A 13,575-nucleotide genomic window follows, 5' to 3' on the forward strand; every position below is an offset into this window, starting at 1 on the left:
TACATTCTGTGTTTAAAACCTTTCTTAGTTTTGGGGCGCCTGGGTGGCTCGGGGCGGTTGAGCATCTGACTTCAGCTCAGGTCATGAGCTCATGGTTCGTGAGTTCCAACCCCACATCAGGCTCGCTTCTGTCGGCATGGAGCCCACTTCAGAGCCTCTGTCCCCCTCTCTCTGCCCCTCCCCTGCTTGTGCGCGTTCTGTCTCTCTCTCAAAAGTACATAAACATTAGGGAAAAAAAAAAAAACACCTTTCTTAGTTTATGCCCTGGTTTTACTGGGGCAAATTTTTTGAATCTGAAAAATGTCTCATTCCACCCTTCCATTTGCTTCATAGTTTGGCTGGATATAGAATTTTGGATGGAAAATATATATATATTTTTTCATCAGGAATTTAGAGACATTGTTTCTTTGTCTGCTTGCAACGGATTCTGAACCACTCAACACCCGTTCCAGGCACTGGTCTTCGTGCTGGAGATACCATGCAGAAGGAGACAAACTCCCTGCTCTTAGGAGACAGATAATAAACAAAAGCAAGACCAAAAAATAACATTTTGGTAATGATTAGTGCTATGAAGGATGTAGCCAAGGCTAAGGGTGTAAATGCTGATCGTGACTTATGTTAGATATGCTGGGCAAGGACATCTTCTCTGAGGTGACATTTGAGATGAGACTTGAATCGTGAGAAGGACTGAGTCACATGAAGATACAGGGAAATTGTATTCTGGTCAGAGGCAACGGCAAAGAGAAGTCTGTGAGGATTCAACGAGTCTGGCATATTGGAAACTTCAGGAAACTTCAGCACGGGTAGCTGGAGTGTGGTATCCAAGGGAGACAGTTCTGGAAAAATGAGTTTGGTTCTGATTCTCATTATTGATAAGTGACCTGTGATCTGTTTCTAGAAATACTTAAGACTGGTGGTGGATCGGAGATGGCCATGAATTCTTTGAAGCTCCTCCCACTGAGAGAGGGGATTTATGTCTTTCTCCCCTTTAATGTGGGCCCCACGACCATCTGACCAATAGGATACAGGAGTGACACAGTGCCAGTTTCTGGATCCAAGCCTTAAGAGATTGGCAGCTTCCACATTCTGTTTAGCGGAACACTTACTCTTGGAACCTATCCTCTGTACTATGAGGAAGCCTAAGACACATGGAGAGGCCATGTGTAGGTCACGGGCGAGCTACCAGCCAAAGCTTGTGTCACCTGCCAGCCATGTGAGTGAGTCTTTTGGGCGTCCAACCCCCCGAGCCTTCAGATGGCACCAGTTCTAGCTCTCGTCTGACGACAGTTTCGTGAGAGCCCTCCCTCAACATAAGAACTACTTAGCAGAGCCCAAGAACACGTAGACCCATGAGGGATTTGTAAGATACTGTGCCAGGCACCTACTGGGCCCTTTCTATCTGGAGATTCACCTGCTTCAACTGTGGGAAATAGTCTTACATTCATTCCTTGATAATTTCTTCTTTCCACTTTCCTGTTTCATGTCTGCATCTCCGTTAATGAGATGCGGGACCTCATGGATTGATTCTCTAAGCCTGTCATATTTTTTTCCTATTTTAAATCTTTCTTTCATTCTATTTCGGGACATGTTTTTTTGTTTGTTTGTTTGTTTGTTTGTTTGTCTGCCTTCGACCTGCTATTGAATTTTTTATTTCGGACTATGTGGGAGGTTTGGGTTTTGTTTGATTTTGCTTTCGTCTGGTCGATTTTTCATTCTTCTGGCCTCTGTTATGATTCTGCCCCTTGCAAATTGGATTTTCGTCTGGGGGATAGGACACGGTGAAAACCCAGGCTCTGCTTATACCAATTTTTAATTTTCAAATTTTGAACCCCAGTTCCTTTCCCTCCGTTGTTCCTGGTGTTTCAGAGCCTCTCCTGGGTCTACAGTGCAGACTGGGTCTTGTTCGGGTCGAAGCCCCACCACTCTCTCTTACCCCAACTCTAGGCGGTGGCCTGATACGTCCGTTACCAGACCTCAGTCCTCTTTCCGATGTCCACAAACATGGAGCAGTCTCTTGACTGATGTTCTGTCCCAGTTCGCTTCATTAGGGTCCCAACAAAAATAAATTCCTTTGCTATCACTTCAATGAATTCTTGAAGGAGAGGAACTCTGCTTCATTAACGAGAATTTCTTTCTCACTGCATAGGGAGAAAATGGGCCGTAAACATTATCTTCTTATTTTCATAAATCCACCTGTTTACTGTCATAACATAACTTTGAATTATTTTCCCCTCGGAATTTCAAAAGAACCAGCAGCTCTAAGCATTGCCTGCAAAATGTTTTGTTCTTCTCGTGTTCTCTGCCATCTGCCAGTCATTTTCAGTAGGGCTGCATTTATTTGAATTTGAATTGGGCAAGATGGGAATGTAGCAGTAAAAATATTAATGAGGGGCGCTTGGGTGGCTCAGTAGGTTAAGCCTCCAACTTCAGCTCGGGTCATGATCTCGAGGTGCATGGGTTCGAGCCCCGCATCTGGCTCTACGCTGACAGCTCAGAGCCCGGAGCCTGCTTGGGATTCGGTGTCTCCTTCTCCCTCTCTGCTCCTCCCCGGCTCGCACTTGGTCTGTCTGTCTGTCTGTCTCTCTTTCTCAAAAATGAATGAAAATTAAAAAAAAAATATTGATGAGACCTCGCTTTATGAGCAAATTTGAAAAGATTTCAAATCTCGCCAAATTCAAACCATTATTTGCTTTTTGTTAATGAATTAGTGTCTTGGTGGAGAAGCCTTTCAAAGCTGACGGGTCAAACGGACGATAGAAGCTGCACTGGCAATTTCGCCACACGGTGGCGCCACGTCAGCCGGCGAGCAGTTGTCTGCGGTTTGTCCTGGGATTGTGGGAACCACCCTCCACCCTGTTCCTAGGCACCGGGACTTTGACTAGTGATTTCAGTGTAATAAAAAAAAAATTAAAAAAACAAAACAAAACTTTTTTACATCTCAAAGCATTTTCAACCAGGCGTTCTGCGTTGGTACTCAGGCAAGGACTAAAAAATGCTCCTGGTTTAATAAAGTGGGAACAGAAGGTAGGCGTAGAAGAAAGCCCTGAACACAGCCCACCCCCCCCCCCCCAACCCGGGACATGCCAGGAGGTCACCTACAGAAGGCGCCCTGCACAGGGTAAGAAAATAAAAGCCGGCCCTAAGAAGTGAAGGTAGATACAGGCCCTCTGGAAGTATCCCCTTTTCCTTGATGCTTATTCTCAGGGGGAATTTGCCTTCCACGATCTGAGGCATTGAATTACACAAGAACTTCAGAAAAATCTTACAAGATGTGATCACCGTGAACGACTCTGTTCCTGAATAAAGGCTTTCTGTTTTCAGAGGCTTTTATGTACATCGTCTTGCTTAGGACACGCTGGGCCCACGGAGAGGGGGTGCTGTGGGGCTGTTTTACACACGATGAGGCACCTGGGCACCTGCTCTAAGTCATGGCTACAGAGGAGATGCATCGGGGCCAGATGTCCAGCCCTCAGACTCCTCGATCGGAACTCACAGATGGGTCCTGTGTAGGCCAGGATTTTTGTTATTTCAAAACTCTGTCTTCTTAGGGAATTTCAACCTAATCAAAGACGTTAAATATGTAAAAAAAAAAAAAAAAAAAAAAAAGTGCGTGTGTGTGTGTGTGTGTGTGTGCACGCACACGCCCGCGTTATGGTTAATTGAATTCAGTGCCCTGAATCGCAATTTTGAAAATTAAGTATTTCTAATGGAAATGAGATTACTTTAAAATTTTTCTTTGACAAACGACTATACACATGAGGTCACATTCCTAGAATAGGAAAAGAAATACGTGAGGAGACAATCTTCCCCCTTTCCCTGTCCCCTGGTTTCTGCCCCTTCCTGGCCGCAACTGCTCCCCCCTTCACTAGTCGCTTGTGTGAATTTTTGGAGTCACTCATTTATTTATTATAAGCGTGTGGTATGATTCTTTCAGAGCATAGAATTCACACACCACACATAATATAGGATGTATGCATACACGTATACCTTGTTTTATACAAATGATAGCATATTACACATACTGTCCCGTACCTTACTTTTTTCTCCCACTTACCTACGTAACTTGGGGAGTTCTCAGGGTCGGTGCATAAAGACCTCCACACTCTTTCTGATGGTTGCTTTGTTTTCGTTGTATGGTTGTGCATTTGACCCACGAAATACTGACGGAATTTTAGGTAGCTTTGCCATTTAGAACTGGCCTAAGAGCGATTGTTCATTCTCCCTGTCTCAAGGGAGCACAGTGACATTTCCAAAAAGGACAACTTGATCTTATGAGGTCTGTGGGAGCTGAACCAGAAGCACTTCTCATTTTATAGGGTTTTTTTTGGGGGGGGTGTTTTGTTTTTATGATTATTAAGGCTGCTGTGTCTTGAAAAGTGGCTGGTCCTCGCCAAAATATAGAACGGCCCCCAAGTAAATGAAATTGCAACCCAAGACAGTGGAGACTGGATTCGGATCCCAAATCAACTCAGAGTGAGGAGAACAGAGTTGCAGGCTCTCGATACCTGCAACTGCCCTGGCCCCTGTTATCCTCCCTCAGGGCTGCAGAGCCTTCTGGAAAGCTGCCGCCTGGCCTGGGTCAGATTGCTTACACGCCGCTGCTTCCCAGGCCAGCGTTCCCAACCTTAAGCCAATGCACATTTATAGAACACTTCCATGTGATTCTGGGGGAAGACAGACCACGGGCGGAGGGCAGTGCTGAGAAGTCCTGACATCAGGAAGAGAGGGCCTTTTCCCGGCTCTCTGCTCCTCATGCTGAGAGGATACTGGGTAAGTGAGTCTCAGCCTGACGGCTTTATTCCTTTGAACGGACGTGTGGCTTTAAACTGGTTTGGCTACTGAGATTAGAGGGATAAATGCATTTCTTTCTTTTCTTTCCTTATAAAGGGAAACTAAAGGCACATTTGTGCTTCTTATTTCCACGCCCTTCACCCCCTTGTCCCCGAAGCTGCATGAACTGTATTTTTTCTTTCCCGTAAATTACTGTTTCCTTTTGGTAGGATAAGTCCCCATTGATCTGGACCTTGGTCTCCTTGTTCATAAAATAAGGCTTTGGCTGGATGAAATTTCATTCTTCTGGCCTCTGTTATGATTCTGCCCCTTGCAAATTGGATTTTCAAGTATTTACGGTTCTGTGGAATGACGATTTAAGAGGCCCCTGAGGCTCCGACACACCACGACTTTATGGGGGGAAAAGTTATTTTAAAACTCTTGACGGTGTTGACTCAGTCACGTCTGCCAGTGTTTCTCTGGACCCACACAAGTACCTTTTCAGGCCGGTTTCGATGCTGTGGCTGCCAACTCGGAGTTGCATGTGATTTCAACAAAAATCGTGTGTTTCCGAGCCTGACTTGGTGTCGGTTATAACTGGATCATCAGGCCACACTCAAGTTATGCAGAATGCTGAGCCTTATTCGAAAATCCTACAGTTTAGTAAAACTCAGTGGAGCGTGAGCGTGTACATGCGCATGTGGGTCCTATTTCATAGCACGTTCCATGAAACAGGAACGCACAGACTTCCACCCCTTATCCCACGCACACCGCGTACGCACTGGTGTGGACTGTCCTCATGTGTGTGTGTAGAGGGGGCAAAGCCCCTCCGGTTTTAGCTGCTGCTTCCAAATCGGCACACTGTCCTTCCCAGTGAATGCCCGTTGGCGACTTCGGGATTGTCCTGCTCTGGGGTCCCGCTGGCAGTGCCCCGTTGCTTCCCTCCACGTCCTCCTGCACGGACACCAACACCAGGTGGGTCTCGTGGCCATTGGGGGTTGATGTCCAGGAAAAGCCTTATGCTCCAGTTTTGTTTTCGAAGCCCCTAGGTTTGGGGTTTCCTAGCTTGGTGCTCTGTTTGCACGGGGAGATTTGGGAAGAGCTGAAATCCCTGCTGCCTCCATCTTCCTAGGATGCCACGGGTCAGTTTTGTCATCACTACCTGGAGACCCGCTTGCTTCTGCAGTAGGTCTAATGGGTAGTGATGAGGGTCCGACGCAGAAGCAAAGGGAATGGGGAGGAAGGGGACCGTGAATGACACACTGGGAAGGAAGAACCCAGAGTTCTTGGTGAATGTGCATTGGAGAGACAGGAGGAATGAAATCGAGGGAAAATTAAAACACAGTCTATCACGCATTCATCCCCTGGGCTCTTTCCACAAACACTCAAGTGACCCCCGTGTACCAGGTGCTGGGAATGAGGATATAGTTGTAAGCTACACTCGCACAACCACAGCACCTGGGCTGGAGGGGGTGGGGCAGATCCCAAGGAGCAATCATGGTGCAGAATTGTTTCAAGAGGTTAAGTGACAGTGAGTCATCTAAGAAGAAACTGCCACCAGAGTTAAAAACGCAGTGGGTGCGGGAGGAAGTGAGCGCTGGTGGCCTGGATTTGGAGCCTTCCGCCTGGACTCGGCAGGGGAGGCTATGGAAACCAGTGGAATCTTCTGTGGACCCCAGGCTTTAAGACCAAATCGTGGATCTTATTTTTTTCTTAATGTTTATTTAATTATTTTCAAAGAGCGAGAGAGAGCGGAGGAGGGGCAGAGAGAGAGAGAGAGAGAGGGAATCCCAAGCAGGCTCTGTACTGTCGACACCGAGCCCGATGTGGGGCTCAGTCTCACAAACTGTGAGATCATGACCTGAGCCGGGGCCAAGGGTCGGATGCTTAACCGACTGAGCCACCGGGCTGCCCCAAATCCTGGGTCTTGTTAAATGGCTTCCCTGAGAGCAGGGAAGAGAAACTGGAGAAGGCCAAGGAGAGCCGGGGTTTGGAGCACCTGTGTAAGTGGACAGACCCACTGGGGGAAAGTGGGGGTGACAGTGTCAGATACCGCGGAGATGCTGAAGCAGGATGGGGACTGGGCGGGGAGGGGGGTCACGGGCAACTTCTGAGTGTGGTGTCAGTCAGGGAACACTGGTTGCCAGAAACAGAAACTCCCTGGAAACGAGCTGGGGGATCAGTTGAGAAGACGTCGCTGTGGGCCATAGCAACTCCTTGTGTCCCGGCTTCTCAGCCAGCACCTACGTCCTTCTGGTCTGAGGGTGGGCTGGTGTCTGCTGGGCTCCTAACCTTGCTCGTCCCTCACATCATCAAGCGCAGTCTCGGGGGCTCTCTGGCACGGATTCCAGCCTCCATTCCTCGTTGCCTTGTGACTCACGCAGCCCCCGCCCCTTGATTGACTTCCAGGGCCCCTATTACATATCAAGAGAGAAAATCTGATTGGCCCACCTTAAGCCAGAATCAACCCCTCGTGCCGTCAGCAGTGTCTAGGAGGTGGGTTGGTGGGGGGTAGGGAACGGGGGAGAATGAGAAACGAGCCATTTTCAGAGCAAAGGCCAATGGCGGGCCTTTGAAATTTCCTCGCTCGAGTGTGTGATTCTATGGGAGTGGATTTTTTAAAAATTTTTTTCATGTTTATTTTTTATTTTATTTTTGAGAGAGAGAGAGAGAGAGAGAGAGAGAGAGACAGAATCTGAAGCAGGCTCCAGGTTCCGAGCTGTCAGCCCAGAGCCCGACGCGGGGCTCGAACTCGCGAACTGCGAGATCATGACCAGAGCCGATGTCGGAGGCTCAATTGGGCCACCCAGGCGCCCCAATGGGAGTGGACGTTATTGCGGATTGCAATGATGAGACCCGCCAGCTGCACGCAAGAGTGTGTGCTGAATGGGCCAGGGTGTGCGGGGTGTAAGGCATAACACTGGGGGGCCCGGACAGGTGCAATTCACCAGACTGTGAGGTATCGGCCAGTAGAGAACAAAACTCACTATGATGCAACCTTGCTCCAAATCTCCAATTCCCGAGAGTGGAAGCCGAGTGAGGTGGTCCAACCCCACACAGGAGGTGGGGCAGGGGGTCGGAAGCTCCAGGGTGGCAAGACTACAAGGCAGCAGCCATCCCTGCCCGAGGAACGAACACAGGAAGACAACTCTTTGAGGGCTCATCTGAACGCTTTGAGAGTCACTGGAGGGTCCACAGACTCGGTCCTACGGCCCTTAATTCAGCCGTGTTTAGAAGAGATGGACGTCGATGTGTTTCCATACCCCTGGCCTGCTGTGGCTGGTTGGTGCGCGTGTTTCAGTCCCGTGAAATGATGTGGAGAGCAGGAACGGGTCAACCCAGCGGCCACCTTGCCAGCGTTTCATAAATGCCGTCAAGGAGGGTGTTGAAAATTGACCCGGGGCAGAGAGTTGCTGGGACGAGGGAGCGCTCTGAGTTTGTGACCTAAAAAGGGGAAATTCTGCTCCACACGCAAGTCTGGGAACAGCCTCGGCAGAGCCCGGTGCCAGAATTGGTGCCGAAGAATTAGAAAGAGATTAAACCCAGCGACACGGGCCCATGTTGTTCTAGCAAAGGGAGCTAACTTTCTGTAGTCGAGCTGCTCACGTCGGTTCAGGAATGACTAAAGCTGGTTTGTGGGTCGGTTTTCCGGGGCCCCAGAGAAATTCCCAGCCCCTACCAAAGGATGGCTTCTCCTCAGAGTAGTTGCCTTTCAGGCTTATCAAATCCAGGGTTGCAAGGCTTAGGCCATGGAAGATTCTTTCTCTCTGGTTGTGCTCCTTATGTGTGAAGGGACAGTAAAGGGTATGGATGTGGGTGCAGCTGGAGTGATCTTTGTTCCTTAAGTTTATTTATTTTGAGAGAGAGAGAGTAGGGGAGGGGCAGAGAGAGAGAGAGAGAGGGAGAGAGAATCTCAATCAGGCCGCGCGCTGTCCCGAGTCCGATATGGGGCTCGAAGCCACGGACCCTGAGATCATGGTCTGAGCCGAAGTCAAGAGTCGGATGCTTAACCGACTGAGCCACCCAGGCACCCCTGGAGTGATCACTTTTAAGTGGGGCCAAGGTTGTTCATTTTGAGGGGACATAATTTTGTTGGTCACTCCGGGGGCTCACAAACCATGCGTTTGTATTTAGTCTTGGTGGTTCAGAAAACAGCTCCGGTGACCATGCTTCTGCTAGAAGCTGATAATGAGGCTCAAGTTAGGATCTGACGGAGTCATTTTGTGGCTCATATTTCATAGCAAACAGATGAGACGACCAAGCCCCGAGTCCTGGTCAGTCACAAGACCATCCTCTCGTGTGTTCCAGTTCTTTGGAGAACATTTGGTGATGTTATTGTCTGCATCACCTGGTGGCAGTTGCGCTCTCTGGCCTTCGGTGGGTGTGCTCCCCTCGCCCCCAGCGCCAGCCTGTCTTCCCGCCCCTGGACTGGTGATGCTTTTGCCAACACCTCTCCCTCGTTTAGCACAAACAAGAAGATTCAGGTTGGCTTGTCTTGGTTAACAGGTGGGGGGGGGGGGCGCGCGGGGAACGACCTAATCACAGACGCCAACCTTGGAGAAGCAACTAGACAGAGAAGGAACGGTGCCCATGGGCAGTCAGTCATTAGTACCAGACCTTCTTATCAGATGGGCAGATCCTCCTGGGAGGGAATTCAGGAAGTTATCTTTTGGGAGCTGTGTTCATACATGGCAAGATCCATCCTCAGGCCCACGTTCTGGAAGCCGGGTAGTGCTCAGACTATACGTAGTCCTAGAAACCAAACAAACAGGGGTGAGTGAGAGGGGCTGAGCTGGGGCTTGGGAAGCAACGCTTGGACTGAGGTCCACTGGAGGCGTGGCGCCCCACATCTGAAGTCCAACGAGGAAACTTAATCATTCCGAGAATAGTTGTAGATCAACGAAGGCTTCATTCGTTAGCTTCCTTCCAACTTCTCCATTTTTTTTTTAACTTTTTTTTTAAGTTTATTTATTTTTGAGACAGAGAGAGACAGAGCATGAATGGGGGAGGGTCAGAGAGAGAGGGAGACACAGAATCAGAAGCAGGCTCCAGGCTCTGAGCCGTCAGCCCAGAGCCCGACGCGGGGCTCGAACTCACGGACCGCGAGATCGTGACCTGAGCTGAAGTCGGACGCTTAACCGGCTGAGCCACCCAGGCGCCCCTCTTTTTTTTTTTTAACTTATATATTGAGAGAGAGAGAGAGAGAGAGAGAGGTAGAGAATCCCAAGCAGGCTTCGCACTATAAGCACAGAGCCCAGCTCGGGGTTCTGAACTCACAGTGAGATCGTGACCTGAGCTGAAATAATGAGTAGGGCGCTTAACCGACAGAGCCATCCAGGTGCCTCAGCCACTGTTTTTCTACATTAGTCAGTCTACCTGTGCTTGCCACAAAGATTCGTGGAGGGCAGAGGATGGGCGCATGAGAAATCACGCTCCTGGATCGTCTCACTTTCCTCTTGTTATTCAGTTTACTCTGAAGAGTGCTGTTTAACTGTCTCTGCTTTCTTCCTGTCTTCAAGTTATCCTGAGGGTCTGGTTGTTGCACTCATTTACTTTCTCTATCTCATTGTTTTATATCTTTTGGGGAGGAAACATGGAGAGACAGGTCGCTACCTCAAAAGTTAATTAAAAAAAAAAACACACAGGGGGGCGCTTGGGTGGCTCAGTCAGTTAAGCGGCCGACTTCAGCTGAGGTTATGATCTCACTGTTCATGAGTTCAGGCCCCACATTAGGCTCTCTGTGCTGACAGCTCAGAGCCTGGAGCCTGCTTCGGATTCCGTGTCTCCCTCTCTCTGCCCCTCCCCAGCTCACACTCTCTCTCTCTCAGAAAGTAAGTAAACATTAAAAAAGTTTTAAAAAACACACACACAGGAAAATTTGCTCAAGATGTCCTTTTTGTTCTTGCTGAAAAGAACTATAGTTGGAACAAATGGGACTTAACAAAGCCTCGTTTGTAAGAATTTTTAAATTATATAGTGATTATTCTCTCCTTAAATTTTTAAAGATAAGTCTACAATAAACTTGTCTGAAGGACAAATGTCTTAAAAAGTGATTCTCTATTTTATATAATAAAATTCCCTGATCGTAGCTGAAACCCTCTCCAAGGCCTAGTAATTGCATTTGCAAAGACTTATTACGTCCTGCAGAAGGCAAATATCTTCAGCTTCTTAGTTCAGCTCTAACATATAGCTCATCAGCATAACATCTTGGCCCTGCCGTAATTGGCACTGATATCTCATCCACACTCAAGATTTCTGTCGTGTCTCATCCCGTCTCCCCCCACCCCCCCAACCCCCCCCCCCCGGGCCTGTAGTTCTCAATTATGTTCATACTGTATTTGCTTTCCAAAAATGACAGCACACTTTAGCTTTGGGATTCGACCGATGTCTGAACGTTTGTGGGTTTCAACAGCTTGCTTTTCTAAGCAATATGGTTTTGCCAACACCCAGCCTGCAAAGGACTATATAAAGATCGTGAAGAAGGGGAACCTTGTATTTAAAGGTGTCGTCAAATATCTGTTTTAGCAGGAAGAAAAGAGAAAGAAAAGAGACCTCTTACTGCAAACCAATATATGGCCTCATGTTTCCATTTTAGGCTAAGGGGCCAGGCACTGTTTATAATGTAAACTCAGAGCTTCATCCTCAGAGTGCAGGGATAGTCTGGCATCAGCCACGATGACCCTAGGGGCCACTAGTCAAGGGGCCATGCTTGTAAACTGTCATCTTACCACGGGAGAGGAATATGATCCATCTATCGGTCGTCTGTCACGTGACATCCTTTGTGCTTCAGTGCACAGATCTTCAGGATGGATAGTCACAGTTGGGTGTAGGCTGGTATGAAGGAAAGTTAAATGGGCCCTCTGGGGAGAGATCTTATCAGTTAGCTGTTGCCATGAACAAATCACCCCAAAACTTAGGGGTTTAAAACACGAACTCTTTAGGATCTGATCCCGTGGATTGGCATCTGGGCTGGGCTCGGCAGCTCCTCTGGGTTTTTTTCTCTTGGTCTCTCTCGGCTGGGATCCTTCACGGGGCTGTGGCCATCTGTGGGCTGGCTAGTTCTCAGCAACTACTTCTCAGCCACGCAGCTGAAAGTGTGCAGATTCGGTGTGGTTCCAGAAGAAGCTAAATTTAGGGTGGCCCTTGAGGAAAGGCCTAGGGCCCTGTCTAAGAAGGCGGTCCATAAGATCAGCCAGGTTGCCCCTGTTGGTGATCATGGGTTGCCAGAGCTGGTGGGGAATCCTCACCACATCTTAACTAAAGTCAGAACTGATGAATGGGGGAACTCACCTCGTTCATTCATGGAATGGAACACACGTTTATCGGGTTCCAAAGCAGGGAGTCCTGAACCAGGAGAAAGAAGGTCTGGGTTGGAATCCCAACTCTGCCAGCGTAGCAGCCAGTCAAGTCAGAAGACAGAAATGTCCCAGTTATTCTATCAGAGAGAATCTGACATAAAGAATGGCTATCTAAGTAAATGCCAAGGCAGAAAAGCAAACTCAGAGTTGCGACAGAAGGTGGTAGCTACAGGAGGCAGATATCACACTTAGGGCTTATGGGGCACAAAGAAGCTGGAATTATTAAAAAGTAGAAGCTTGGAGGGAACCCCAGACCCCTGTGGAGGGAGGCCCAGCCATGAGGCGAGCTCTGTGGGCATCAGGACAACCAGAGACAGGGTCCCAGACAGGTGACTGCCCCCCGGGGGGTGAAGACTGCAGGCTGGGTGCTGCTCCCAGGACCGGGAAACAGACAGGGACGGAACGATCTCTCCTCCTTCCTCCTTCCACCTCTGGCCTCTGCCTCCTCCCGCAGGGCCTCCCAGGAGCAGCTGGCAAAGCAGAAGTGGCTTTGCAGAGTCCCCAGCACCGGGAAACAGGAGGTTTGAGGCTGAGAAGCAACAGCTGAATACTGGCCCAGCCTCTCCCCAGGAGCAGGGCTGGGGACGTGGCCTCTGGTCTCGGGGGCGTGAGAGGAGATGTCTGAGTAACTCTCAGTCCTCACGTGCGTCGAGGCTGCCTTTTCCCATCGAAATTTCTCGGTGGCCTCAGAGATGGGCGAGGGAGAAGACAGGAGGCTGGGGGAGAGCGACCAGGAAGAGCCACACGTCCCTCAAACCCCACAGAGCAGCCAGGTCCCTGCCGGAGCAGAAAGCAGGCCGGCGAGGTCTCGCAACAAATCCCCTTCCCAGGCTACGGCGGTTTGTTTGTATTCAAACAGGAACATGATAACAGAGCTATAAGTAGCACCACGCTCAGCTGTGCAAAGGAGGGAGTTAGAACAACTGAACTCAGCCGCCGGGGGGGAGAAGATGAGGTCTCCCGCCTGCTGGGGCCATCTGTGGGAACAAGCAGCTGGCTGGGGTCACCGGCTGTGGCAAGCGGCCCAAGTCGCTGCTGGTCAGGTGCAGCTGAGCTCACCTTCGATAAGCAAGCCTAACCCGGACTCCTCCGGTCGATGCCTCCCACATCCTCAGCTGGCACAGGACCTGACGGGCTGGATGCCACCGAGGCCGGAGGGCAATCAATGCCACGGCAGGGAAGGCGGGTCCTATCTGACCTTGCTGGTCTGGTCGGGAGGTGACTGCAGAGCCTGCAGAGGCCTGCTGGGGAGGGGGCGGGGTTCTGCCTGCTAGAAGCGTGCCTGTCTGCATCTGGTCCCAGCCCCTGCTTGCTGGGAGACGAGGGCCGATCCTTTCCTACCCTCTCGGCCTCAGCTTCCCCGTCTGCGAAGGGGGTGTTGAAGATGATCCCCAGGTTTCTTCCAGCACTCACAACCCAGCATGCTCAGTGCAAAAGAAAAATCAAA

Source organism: Panthera leo, chromosome D2, assembly GCF_018350215.1.
Source record: "Panthera leo isolate Ple1 chromosome D2, P.leo_Ple1_pat1.1, whole genome shotgun sequence".
NCBI lineage: Eukaryota > Metazoa > Chordata > Mammalia > Carnivora > Felidae > Panthera > Panthera leo.